The following is a 13,561-nucleotide window of genomic DNA, read 5'->3' as shown; positions in this document are numbered from 1 at the left end:
CACAGGGGTGGTGGGTGTGGCCTAAGCAAACATCTCAGGGGTGGTGGGTGTGGCCTAAGCAAACATCTCAGGGGTGGTGGGTGTGGCCTAAGCAAACATCTCGGGGGTGGTGGGTGTGGCCTAAGCAAACATCTCGGGGTGGTGGGTGTGGCCTAAGCAACCTGACGCAAACAGATACCATATATTAGACCGATGTCTGACGTCAGGTTGCACCCCCAGACATCCTAACATGGCAGTTGCATTGGTATTTAACACTGCTTGCACAGATTAAGCGTGCATGGCCACGCGAGCACATATCTAACAAACAGTAGGTGATCATGCAAATAGTATTCAAAGGAGACTCCAAAATAAGAGTCCTTATCACGATGAGCAAACTATCAGCTAATGTTGTACAATGTAATGAATGATTCTATTGTAGACAAGAGACCATACCAACGACACTGACTCAAAGCCAAAAAGGAGGCTTAGGTTAGTCCACACCCATAAGACAAGTCAGCCCTTTCACACCATGGCAACCTCTTGGCGTCATGACAACCTGCGGGCAGCTGAAATGCCCATTGATCAAAAACCTCATTCACAAACCAGGCTCCTCTACCTTACACTGAGTAAGCACTGCTCACACACACACACAAACACTGCAGTAAAAAGCAGTCTCAACGGCTACTATCATTGTTAGATAGCAAAGACAGTTAAGGTTAGATAAACATTGTGACAATCTTAAATTGGCCTCTTCTCCCCATCATAAATCAGGTGCCTGGAATAGCTTCCTTAACTAGGGTCTCAGGTAAAACTACTACTACTGGGCAATTCCACGATAAAATGTGCAAAGTTTGGTAAAAGAATTACAGTTTGTACCACACAAACCGCAATTCTGTTACCAAATTGTGCATCTGCACTGTTCAAGTAAATGTGTTTTTGTATTTCTTTCTGTGGAAATTGTTAAAAGTAGTCCTTGTACATAGAGCTGTATGGTTTCTTTAACTTTGCAATCATTGGTTTTTGTTTGGCATACATTTTAAAGTGAAAAACCTGAGTCAGCGTAATTCCGTTACCTTGGACTTGCCCTCCCACACACACACCAGTTTCATGGGTTGCTCGCTATGATGAAGGGCTAGGTAATTACTAAGAGCTAAACAGCTGACTTTATCATGTCAGAATAGGCCCCATTTCCTTGTTTATATTATCACCCCCAGACCATTACCTCGACATCAATAATACATGATTTAAAGTGTCACATAATTGTCTTGGTGTTTTATGTGGTCTGTAGTGTTGCCTTGCCAGCAGGTGTGGAGGAGGGGTTTGTACTGTGGGTATAGGAGAAAGCAAACTTTTCAAAAGAGTACTTTTTATTTTGTCGGGTCACTGTCACATGATTCTAGACAGTGGAGACACACAATATGTAAACTGTACCTTCTCCAGTTCACACTACCTTCCCGGACAAAGTCCAGACACTGACAAACAACGGTTGTGTGGTGAAAAGAATACGGAGACACAAAAAGATTCCCACTTACACATACCACAAACACCTGGGGAGCCTCTAAGATCAGGTATGAAAGACAAAGCACACTGACATCACACAGACTGATGAGACAGATCACTGGAGGTATATGTACTATAGTGTAGAGAGCATGGGATCTCTGCTACAGTACTTCTAATGGTAATAATTAGTCAATGTCATTTACAGGAACTGTTATGTAAGTGAGCAGAACCTGCGAGAAGGAATGAAAGAGAGAAACAGACAACGATAGAGGAATTGGAAGAGAGAAACAGACAACGATAGAGGAATTGGAAGAGAGACAGTAAAATGGAAACAAAGAGGTAGAGAAAAAGAGACATATATAGAAACAGAAAGAGAAAAAGACATTTAAATAGAGGGGAACATTGTGTCTGAGAGAAACAGAGAGAAAGAGGGGTAGCGTAGTCACTGCAGGGCAGTGTTTGAGGCAGTGAGAAATTTCCCTCCAGCAGACTAGTCATCCATCACCCAGGGGAGAGAGAGATCTCATCACTCCAGCTCTCCCTTCACCATGATTTATCTCTCCGTTTTTATCTCCCTCGGTCTTGTCAGTGTGACACTCGCTCTCTTCAGCAGGATAGCAGAGATAAAAATCCAACTGATGTGGTTACACTTACTTCACAGTTTCATCTTTCTTTTGCGCCCCTCCTCTCTCCCCCACCAATCTCTCACACATACACCAGTATATACACATACATACACCAGTATATACACACACATACACCAGTATATACACACACATACACCAGTATATACACATACATACACCAGTATATACACATACATACACACACATACACCAGTATATACACACACATACACCAGTATATACACATACATACACCAGTATATACACACACATACACCAGTATATACACATACATACACCAGTATATACACACACATACACCAGTATATACACATACATACACCAGTATATACACATACATACAGTGCTGTGAAAAAGTATTTGCCCCCCTTCTATTTTTCTAATCTCGTCACGGTATCTCAGTGCATTCAAATTGTCATCAATAAAATGTCATTGTGTTCATTTTCCATAGCTTATGCCTGACCATACCATAACCCCACCGCCAACATGGGGTACTCTGTTCACAACGTTGCCGTCAGCAAAAGTTGCACCTTGTGCTGAGGATAGCACAGGTGCACCTTGTGCTGGGGACAATAAAAGGCCCCTCTAAATTGTGCAGTTGTCACACAACACAATGCCACAGATGTCCCAAGTTTTGAGGAAGTGTACAATTGTCATGCTGACTGCAGGAATGTCCACCAGAGCTGTTGCCAAAGCATTTTCTGTTAAATTCTCTTTGTGCTGGGGTGCACCTGTGCCCACACGACGCCCACACGACGCCATACACGTGGTCTGTGGTTGTGAGGCTGGTTTTCTAAAACAACGTTGGAGGCAGTTTATGGTAGAGAATTTAACAGAAAATGCTTTGGCAACAGCTCTGGTGGACATTCCTGCAGTCAGCATGACAATTGTACACTTCCTCAAAACTTGGGACATCTGTGGCATTGTGTTGTGTGACAACTGCACAATTTAGAGTGGCCTTTTATTGTCCTCAGCACAATTTCGTGAACCTACCTACTTACTACTTTTTAGCTTTAAACCCTAACCCGTAGCCTATCTAATGTTAGCCAGTTAGCTAACATTAGCCACAACATATTGGAATTCTTAACATATACGTTTAGCAAATTCGTAACATATTGCACAAATATAAATTTGTAACATATTTTATTTAACCAGGTAGACCAGTTGAGAACAAGTTCTCATTTACAACTGCGACCTGGCCAAGATAAAGCAAAGCAGTGCGACAAAAACAACAACACAAAGTTACACATAAACAAACGTACAGTCAATAACACAATAGAAAAATCTATGTGCAGTGTGTGCAAATGTTAAAGATTAGGGAGGTAAGGCAATAAATAGGCCATGGAGGCGAAATAATTACAATTTAGCATTAACACTGGAGTGATAGATGTGCAGATGATGATGTGCAAGTAGAGATACTGGGGTGGAAAAGAGCAAGAGGATAAGTAACAATATGGGGATGAGGTAGTTGGGTGTGCTATTTACAGATTGGCTATGTACAGGTACAGTGATCGGTAAGCTGCTCTGACAGCTGATGCTTAAAGTTGGAGAGGGAGATATTAGACTCAAGCTTCAGTGATTTTTGCAATTCGTTCCAGTCATTGGCAGCAGAAAACTGGAAGGAAAGACGGCCAAAGTAAGTGTTGGCTTTGAGGATGACCAGTGAAATATACCTGCTGGAGCACGTGCTACGGGTGGGTGTTGCTATGGTGACCAGTGAGCTGAGATAAGGCGGGGCTTTACCTAGCAAAGACTTATAGATGACCTGGAGCCATACGATATAGATGATGACATTCACAAACGCATACACCATACGAAACATCTGACTAAATGAAGTGTTTCGAATTTACGTCCAGAATAATACAAAAATGCTCTGAGACCAGGATGGTTCACTAGATACCAAACGGAAGAAAAACGTCTGAAACAGGGAGTAACTAACTGAATTTGTCCATTAAGAAACATTTGTTTTTTGATTTTCTGTTGCAAAACAGAAAGATACAATGTGCAGTAATGAATATGCCCTGGTTATAGGGACTTAAAGAGTGAACTGAACACCATACTACTTCCTAGAAACAAAATGAGTCAGGGGTTCAATTATGTTGAGCTAGCACACACACAGTTAGGGCCTAGGGGGTTCAGCGAAGGAAGACTTTAAAGAGTACCTCCCTGGAGACCTGTAACCTGGGGTCCTTCCCCCCACGTGCATGTCTCTGTGTGCTAGCTAAGCAGATCTATGTGCTGGTGGTTTTAGATGACTCAGGTTAAAGCCCCTGGCTTCTCTCTCAGAATGAGACCAGGCTTGGTCTACATAATGACGTCACCTCAGCAGTTCACAATGCAGCAGATTAGATGAGCAACTCTGTGCATTGAACATCACATGGGCAAGAAGATATAGAAATAACACACAGTCCATGTGTCTCAGCACACTAGTAGGAACATACCGTATGTGTTCACATATTATGCAAGTCAGTTCCTACGTCTAACAGTCCCTTTTTCGCAGTATATATAATCAGTGTGAGCCAAGGGATTCTCTTAGACGGGTAATAGTTTAGCGTGTCAGCTATGTTGTTGTGTGTACAATATTGGTGGTGTGTGTAGGTGGTGCAACAGCAGCTAGGCACTATTACCATGCTCTAGTCTCCGCGATAGAAAGCTGGCCCAATATGTTCCGTCATCCCAGAACGCATTAATTAACTAGGTTATAATGAGCTACATTTAGCCGTCCCTTTGAGGTATATTATGTTCTCTGTATTTAAATACTCCATTCAAGTGTATCGTGATTTCTGAATGTACCCTCTAGAAATGTGGGAGATCTGTGAAATAACTCGAATTGATATGGAAAAGCTCAACATCATTTTGGCAACATTCTATAACCTCTCCTTCCAAATGTTTTTTTTCTGAGGCCTCTTTGTGACTTTCCACACTCACTGTCAAGTTAATTTCTAAGCTGATGAATGAATATATCAACAAATAAGATGGGACCAAATGTAACTATGATTCTATAATTATTTAGTGAATGTGTGGCTTAATGGTTTACAGAGGTCAAGCACGTTGCAAATCATCAGCTTGCAGCCAGGCCTGTCGTTGCTTGCGCACAAGGATCACATTTTTAGCACGAGTTGGCACGAGTTCAAAAGGTGTCAACCCAAGGACGTTTACTAACTTTTCTAACTTTCAAATTCAGTAGAAAACAAAGGCAAAGAAACGTTGAAATCGAAAGGTGTTGGCTAATAATATTATTGCAGACACTTACCTGTTTGTTCCAACGTGGCCACTCGGCGTTGTCGGTGGTTGCAAATTAAATATTTAAAAACGAAAGAAAGAAAAAACTGACGTGGTAAAAAAGAGTATTGCAATAAAGAAATATACCGCAGGGGAAAACCTCCTGTCGCTGCTCTACTTAGGAATAATTTTTTTAAAAGGCAGAAAATCCACCTATGAAAAACAAACACCTGAGCGTTGTATCCGCTTTTGAAACGCAAAACTCGTCACATCAGTGCAGCAGACACACGAAAACGTGAAACTTAAAACGTCTATAAGGTTTTTAAAATAGACATGGGAGTACAGCAAAATCCCTTTCAGAGAAATATGTTTGTCACTCCCTGCCTCCCAAACCGAATCGATGCGTGTCCAAAATTCACCGGAGCTCAGAGGCAACGTTCTGTTACAGTTACCTGACTCATGTTCTGTGCTGGGTGGCCAACCCTCTTTTTAGAAGGCAGCACATAGGGATAGTTGTGTGTAGTTCGTATGTACCAACTGTAGGTAGTGAGACGTGGACTTCCCATACCACAGGAGCAACCATAGACACTGAAACCAGGGAGCAACAGGTAACACAACTGACAATATGTTATTATGTGAGGTGAAATGGAGAATGGGCAATGTGAACAACACAAAAGTTATCGACAAACAAAGAGTAAATAGTTTAATAGTAGCGCATCTAGAAGGGAGCAGTAGTAGCCTGCTCCATCCCAATATCCTCCTCATATGTTCTCATTATACAAGCGTGATATTGGAATATGGGCTAAATGCACCCAGAGCAACAGTGGCATTACTATTTTAACGTCGGGAGATGTGGGAAATATTCTCGTCCCCGTAAATTACAGATTACATATATATTTCATTGCTCCATATTCCGATCTGAATAATTATGTCCAAACTAACTCCCAAGCAATTTAAACATAATATCCTTGACTGTAATCCATAAAATGGACTCTCGCAAACACACACACATGGGCACAATAACACGTACCCTGAATCGCCCTAGTTTTGATTCCTGAATTTAAAAAAAGGAAACCGTAGGAGTTCTTCACATTGAGAGCCAAACACTGTATTAGTCATGTCCCTTCCAACAGTGTGTGTGCGCGGTCATGCGCACGTACGCGCATTGCATGTGTGTGCCTGTGCCTGCGTACATGCCCCCACGTGTGCGTGCACAAGGCAAGAGACTGTATGTTAGTCGTTGTCTCATGCTCTACTTTAGTCTCCACAGTGTACCTGTCTATTGAGCTTGCTACTGTCCCTGATTTATCCTTGTATTCCACTTTTACTCCTTTGACTCTTATTCATACTATGCATGACTTTGACTCTTAATACTATGTTAATATGCATGACTTTGACTCTTAATACTATGTTAATATGCATGACTTTGACTCTTAATACTATGTTAATATGCATGACTTTGACACTTATTAATACTATGTTAATATGCATGACTTGGCATCTGCGCTTGAGCTCACATATTATCATAATGGCTCAGGCAGGTAAAAACTTATGCATCATAATATTTTACATCATATGATTGAAAAACGCATATCTGCAAAGTAGTGAGAAAGTACTTTATACTATTTGTCCTTTGAGAGTGGCCCCGTTAGAGACTGCAGTAAAGATATGAATAACTACTGTTACTCTCTTGGCCAGGTGGTGTATTGTTGAAACCTCTTCCTTTAGACCTCATTAAAATCATCTGGGGTTGATGCAGTACAGTCCCAGCCAATGTCCCTCTCCCCCATACTGTGTGTGGGTGTACGTGTGTACATGTGTGCGTGCCTCAATGAATGTCACTCCTTATCATGGGAATGGGATGCTGTGTTTCCATGGGAACTACACACAAAAAAATGTTTTTGATGCTTTTAACAATCAGTCACAAGGGAACTAACTCTCTCCCTTTGCCAGGTCTATGCACTGGACATATTGTGTTGAAGGCATGTTTACATGATATATCCTATCCACCCTCTCCAACAGGCTTATTGAAATGCAGGCCTCAAGGTGTCATCCTTCCCCTCCAATCAGGGACTGATTCAGACCTGGGGGACACCAGGGGATTGACTCTTTGGACCAATCAGTGACATTACTAATCAATGAACTACCAGGGAGAAAAGACAACCAGCCCCACCACAGACCTGAAGGCCTTGCTTTTCATACCCCTGGTCTGTAGCTATGTGAAATATTCAATAGTTGTTCATTATGGTAAACTAGTACAGTATGTACAGAACTGTTCGTGGAGTAACAGGCACATCCAGCAGCATGATGCAAGTCATACCACATCCAGGCTGGTCACGCACGCACGCACGCACGCACGCACGCACGCACGCACGCACGCACGCACGCACGCACGCACGCACGCACGCACGCACGCACACACACACACACACACACACACACACACACACACACACACACACACACACACACACACACACACACACACACACACACACACACACACACACACACACACACACACACACACACACAGTCTTGTACAGCTAACCTTGTGGGGACACACAATTCAGCCCTGTTCAAAATCCTATTCACCCTAACCCGTACTCTTACCCTAACCTTAACCCTAACCTCAACCCTAACCTTAACAAAAAAAACTTAACCCTAAACCTAACCCTAGCTCCTAACCCTAACCTAGATCTAACACTAATTCTAACCTTAACCCTGAACCACTTAGAAATAGCATTTGACCTTGTGGGGACCAACAAAATATCCCCAGTTGGTCAAATTTTTGTAAGTTTACTATTCTAGTTAAACATGTCCACACACACACACACACACACACACACACACACACACACACACACACACACACACACACACACACACACACACACACACACACACACACACACACACACACACACACACACACACACACACACACACACACACACACACACACACACACACACACACACACACACACCGCCTGAGGCTGCTGGTGCCTAGCACCTGAGGGCCCCTGACCCATATAGGGCCTGGTGCACAGGTGTGTGTGTGTGTGTGTGTGTGTGTGTGTGTGTGTGTGTGTGTGTGTGTGTGTGTGTGTGTGTGTGTGTGTGTGTGTGTGTGTGTGTGTGTGTGTGTGTGTGTGTGTGTCTGAAACGCCCCACTTTTCTACTTGGTGATGCATCATTAATCCCGTCATTCTGAGGCACTCACCTGAGCCCACGCGTTTATACACACACACACACACACACACACACACACACACACACACACACACACACACACACACACACACACACACACACACACACACACACACACACACACACACACACACACACACACACACACACACACACACACACACACACACACACACACACACACACACACACACACACACACAGCCATGGGCGTAGCTTTCTCATGTATGAAAGTGCTTTCCTGGGGTTGAGTTCTAAAGGTATGCTGCCTGTGCATACAATCATAGAAAACAACTACAAACCATCTACAACCTAAAAGGGTTCCTCGGCTGTCCTCATTGGTGAACCCTTTGAAAACCCCTTTTTGGTTCCTGGTAAAACCCTTTTGGTTCCAAGAAGAACCCTTTTGGGTTCTATGTAGAACCCTTTCCACGTTGGGCTCTACGTGGAACCCAAAAGGGTTGTACCTGGAACCAAAAAGGGTTCTCCTATGTGGACAGCTGAAGAACCCTTTTGGAACCATTTTCGCTAAGAGTGTAGACTAGCCTATCATTCAGCCGTTATTCCTATACCGCTGACACACACACACACTCTCTCTCTCTCTCTCTCTCTCTCTCTCTCTCTCTCTCTCTCTCTCTCTCTCTCTCTCTCTCTCTCTCTCTCTCTCACTCATTCTCTCCCTCTCCCTCTCTACTCCGCTCCCTGCGTTCTCTCTTCTCCCGCGGTCTCATGCTCTCATTCCTTCGTCTTCCGACTCTTTCACTCTCACTCTCCTTCACTCTCTCTCTCATCTCCTCTCTCTTCTCCATTCTCTCGCCTTCGTTCACTCTAATTATCTCTCTCACTCCTCGCATCCTCCACTCTCTCTCTCTCCCAGCCTCTCTAGTTCTTTCTCTCTCTATTGAAGCCCTCAAGCCGTACGGATTCATTAATTAGCTTCGTCCGTCCATGGAAGATTAGCAAAGTAGCGTAGCGACTGCATGTTGCCCAGTGCATATAGATAGACTGTGATGCTTGTGCTATACTGTGAATCTATACACACACACATTAACACACACTCTAGCAGACAAACACACTATCTCTCTCCCTCTTTCTCTCTCTCTCTCTCTCTCTCTCTCTCTCTCTCTCTCTCTCTCTCTCTCTCTCTCTCTCTCTCTCTCTCTCTCTCTCTCTCTCTCTCTCTCTCTTTCACTCTCTCTCTGTGACTGTAGCGCTGGCTTACTAGAGAAAGCAGCAGTGAAAGTGCGGGCGGTCTACTTTGACTGAAGACTCGGAGCAGATAAAACAAACACAGACAGAAGACAGCAGGATGGGAGCCTTCAGCGGGTTGTAAAATACTCCAGTTCTTCTCTGTCAAAGGCAGAGGCTGTGGCTACTGTCTAGCAACACTTCATCATCACTACTTCTCTGCACAATTTGTGGTAAGTCCAGATTTTATTTTCTTTGATAAAAGACAGTATTAGAAGTGTGTGTGTGTGTGTGTGTGTGTGTGTGTGTGTGTGTGTGTGTGTGTGTGTGTGTGTGTGAAAGCCATAGATAGGATGATGAGTGCAGTAGCAGAGACATCTCAGTCTCCGTCTCTCCTGACCCACATGGATGAACCTGTAGTGCTACATGCAGAGCTGTCTTAATGTCCTACTCCCCTGGCGCCACAGCCAATACCATTCAACACACACACACACACACACACACACATTATAAAAGCAAATACATGCACACTTTCTCTCGCACACACACACACATCTGCTGGATTGTCAGGGAGAAAAAGTAGCGTATCAGTCGTGTGGGTGGGTGAGTGTGTGTAAGTGTGTGGGACTGTGTGTCGCTGTATGTGGGAGTGTGTGTAGCTGTGTGTGGGTAGTGAGAGAGGAGGTGTGTGGTAGTGTGTGAGGCAGGGTTTTGGGGTGTCATGACAATACTGCAGTGGTATGAGATGGAACACAGATGATGACAGAGACACAGACAGATGATGTATTGAGAGAGAGCGAGACAGAGAGAGACAGAGGAAGATGAAGAGAAAAAAGGAGGGATGACTGAGCTGGGTGAAGACCAGTTCAGTATATGAGCCATAACTCAATAATACATGTAGTTAAACACAGAGGACTTTAACCACTCTGATGTGTGTGTAATAATGTATGTCTGAACAAGCTCTCAGACACTAGGCTACTGATGAATGTCCACTTAGACATCAAGCCATTAAAATACTAGAGTGTGTGACTTCTGTGTGCAAGTCTCCCCATTGCTATCAATGATTGATTGATTGAATAATGATTTATTATGCAAAGTTTAAACAGGAGTCAGCCGCACTTACACTACCATTCAACAGTTTGGGGTCACTTAGAAATGTCCTTATTTTTGAAAGAAAAGCAATTTTCTTGTCCATTAAAATAACATCAAATTGATCAGAACTACAGTGTAGACATTGTTAATGTTGTAAATAACTATTGGAGCTGGAAACGGCAGATTTTTTATGGAATATCTACATAGGCGTACAGAGGCCCATTATCAGTAACCATCACTCCTGTGTTCCAATGGCACGTTGTGTTAGCTAATCCAAGTTTATAATTTTAAAAGGCTAATTGATCATTAGAAAACCCTTTTGCAATCATGTTAGCGCAGCTGAAAACTGTTGTTCTGATTTAAAGAAGCAATAAAACTGGCCTTCTTTAGACTAGTTGAGTATCTGGAGCATCAGCAGATGTTATTTTAAAGTGACCCCAAACTTTTGAACGGTAGTGTATCTCAATTCAGGATTCTGTTCAGAAAGGCATGAGATCAGGGCCACGTCCCAAATGGCACCCCATTCCCTAAGTAGTGCACTATGCAGGGAATAGGGTGCCATTTGGGACATAGGCGAGGAAAGGGTGAGCCAAAGGAGGCTTTCTAAGAAGAGTATACAGAAGGGACTAACGGCTGTCAATCAAACCTTGAAACTGCTTTTTAAGTAAAAAATGCATTATTCTCGCTCTGTATCGGAATTCATATTTGGGGTTTATGCACTACCCAGAATAATATTGACTGTGTGAATCAAACACTTCAACTGCAAATCAACTCAGACAGGCTTTTTTGCTGCTGCGTGGTGAGAAATGTTCTTTTGACTTTGATGGAATAGTATCCATAGTCCCTGGAGCCTACAGTTCTTTCCCCATGGGTATCTGCTTGTAGGTAGGTGGAAGGAAGCCTTCTTATCTAATGCCGTTCTGTAGTATATGTTCTCTTTTCTTTAGCTGTCCTGTGGGGGATCCCTGGGTTGACTTCAATTTGGGATTGTTGTTGTTCAATGTTAAATCTCTCTCTTTCATTCATCTCTTTTTAACCGTCTTTCCCTGTCTCTCTTATGTATATCTTATTCCCATGCTGTGTCTGACTGACTGTGTCTGACTGACTGTGTCTGAAAACTGTATCTGACTGTGTCTGATTGACTGTGTCTGAAAACTGTATCTGACTGTGTCTGACTAACTGTGTCTGACTGACTATGTCTGACTGACTGTGTCTGACTGACCGTGTCTGACTGACCGTGTCTGAAAACTGTATCTGACTGTGTTTGACTGACTGTCTGAAAACTGTATCTGACTGACTGTGTCTGACTGACCGTGTCTGTCTGACTGACTGTGTCTGACTGACCGTGTCTGAAAACTGCATCTGACTGACTGTGTCTGAAAACTGTGTCTGAAAACTGTGTCTGACTGACTGTGTCTGAAAACTGTATCTGAAAACTGTGTCTGACTGACTGTGTCTGACTGACTGTGTCTGAAAACTGTATCTGACTGACTGTCTGAAAACGGTGTCTGACTGACTGTGTCTGAAAACTGTGTCTGACTGACTGTGTCTGAAAACTGTGTCTGAAAACTGTGTCTGACTGACTGTGTCTGAAAACTGTATCTGACTGACTGTGTCTGAAAACTGTGTCTTATTGACTGTGTCTGAAAACTGTGTTTGACTGACTGTGTCTGAAAAATGTATCTGACTGTGTCTGAAAACTGTGTCTGACTGACTGTGTCTGAAAACTGTGTCTGACTGACTGTGTCTGAAAAATGTATCTGACTGTATCTGAAAACTGTGTCTGACTGACTGTGTCTGAAAACTGTGTCTGACTGACTGTGTCTGACTGACTGACTGTGTCTGAAAACTGCATCTGACTGACTGGGTCTGACTGACTGTGTCTGAAAACTGTGTCTGACTGACCGTGTCTGAAAACTGTGTCTGACTGACCGTGTCTGAAAACTGTGTCTGACTGACTGACTGTGTCTGACTGACTGACTGTGTCTGAAAACTGCATCTGACTGACTGGGTCTGACTGACTGTGTCTGAAAACTGTGTCTGACTGACCATGTCTGAAAACTGTGTCTGACTGACTGTGTCTGAAAACTGTGTCTGACTGACTGACTGTGTCTGACTGACTGTGTCTGACTGACCGAGTCTGACTGACCGTGTCTGAAAACTGTATCTGACTGTGTTTGACTGACTGTCTGAACACTGTATCTGACTGACTGTGTCTGACTGTGTCTGACTGACCGTGTCTGTCTGACTGACTGTGTCTGACCGACCGTGTCTGAAAACTGCATCTGACTGACTGTGTCTGAAAACTGTGTCTGAAAACTGTGTCTGACTGACTGTGTCTGAAAACTGTATCTGAAAACTGTGTCTGACTGACTGTGTCTGACTGACTGTGTCTGAAAACTGTATCTGACTGACTGTCTGAAAACTGTGTCTGACTGACTGTGTCTGAAAACTGTGTCTGACTGACTGTGTCTGAAAACTGTGTCTGACTGACTGACTGTGTCTGACTGACTGACTGTGTCTGAAAACTGCATCTGACTGACTGGGTCTGACTGACTGTGTCTGAAAACTGTGTCTGACTGACCGTGTCTGAAAACTGTGTCTGACTGACCGTGTCTGAAAACTGTGTCTGACTGACTGACTGTGTCTGACTGACTGACTGTGTCTGAAAACTGCATCTGACTGACTGGGTCTGACTGACTGTGTCTGAAAACTGTG

General features: G+C 43.4%; 2 protein-coding genes across 3 annotated transcripts in view; one reads left to right on the top strand and one right to left on the bottom strand.

Moving 5' to 3' along the window:
• Positions 1-6,399, bottom strand: part of palm3 (paralemmin 3) — a 30,337-nt gene extending 23,938 nt beyond the window's left edge. Inside the window, exon 1 of one of the 2 annotated variants that reach the window (XM_071389361.1) lies at positions 6,379-6,399. The gene's annotated coding sequence lies outside the window, so the exon portion shown is untranslated. Of the gene's footprint in view, positions 1-5,379; positions 5,940-6,378 lie in introns of those variants that run through there. The other variant, XM_071389360.1, reaches the window with a different exon arrangement.
• A 2,375-nt stretch (positions 6,400-8,774) lies between these two features.
• The window catches only part of plppr2b (phospholipid phosphatase related 2b), a 54,994-nt gene continuing 50,207 nt past the window's right edge, over positions 8,775-13,561 (top strand). The window contains exon 1 of the mRNA XM_071389357.1: positions 8,775-9,984. The gene's annotated coding sequence lies outside the window, so the exon portion shown is untranslated. The remainder of the gene's footprint in view (positions 9,985-13,561) is intronic.

This window comes from Salvelinus alpinus, chromosome 2 (genome assembly GCF_045679555.1).
Source record: "Salvelinus alpinus chromosome 2, SLU_Salpinus.1, whole genome shotgun sequence".
Classification (NCBI taxonomy): domain Eukaryota; kingdom Metazoa; phylum Chordata; class Actinopteri; order Salmoniformes; family Salmonidae; genus Salvelinus; species Salvelinus alpinus.
The sequence above is the reverse complement of the archived record's forward strand: the minus strand, read 5'-3'. Positions and strand labels throughout refer to the sequence as shown.